Below are 261 nucleotides of genomic sequence, written 5' to 3'. Positions count from 1 at the left end.
TATATAGTGTACACAGAGATACCCCTTAACTGCCTGCCCCACATCTGCACAATTTCCTTTCCCTGAAGACTCTCCAAAGTCCAAACCTTTTGAGAAGCACAACATACTGCATTTTGTATGTCTGATGGCTAGGATTTGAGCTAGCGTAAGATAAACCTTTGAGTTATGATGCTCCCTCAGCAGGAGTCTTAAGTGTAGAAATGCTATTACCCACCACCTGGCATTTTTCAATGAGGTGGGCTGGAAATCTAACACAAGAAA

The sequence above is a fragment of the Hemicordylus capensis genome, chromosome 13 (genome assembly GCF_027244095.1).
Source record: "Hemicordylus capensis ecotype Gifberg chromosome 13, rHemCap1.1.pri, whole genome shotgun sequence".
Classification (NCBI taxonomy): domain Eukaryota; kingdom Metazoa; phylum Chordata; class Lepidosauria; order Squamata; family Cordylidae; genus Hemicordylus; species Hemicordylus capensis.
This window is presented reverse-complemented; position numbering follows the sequence as displayed.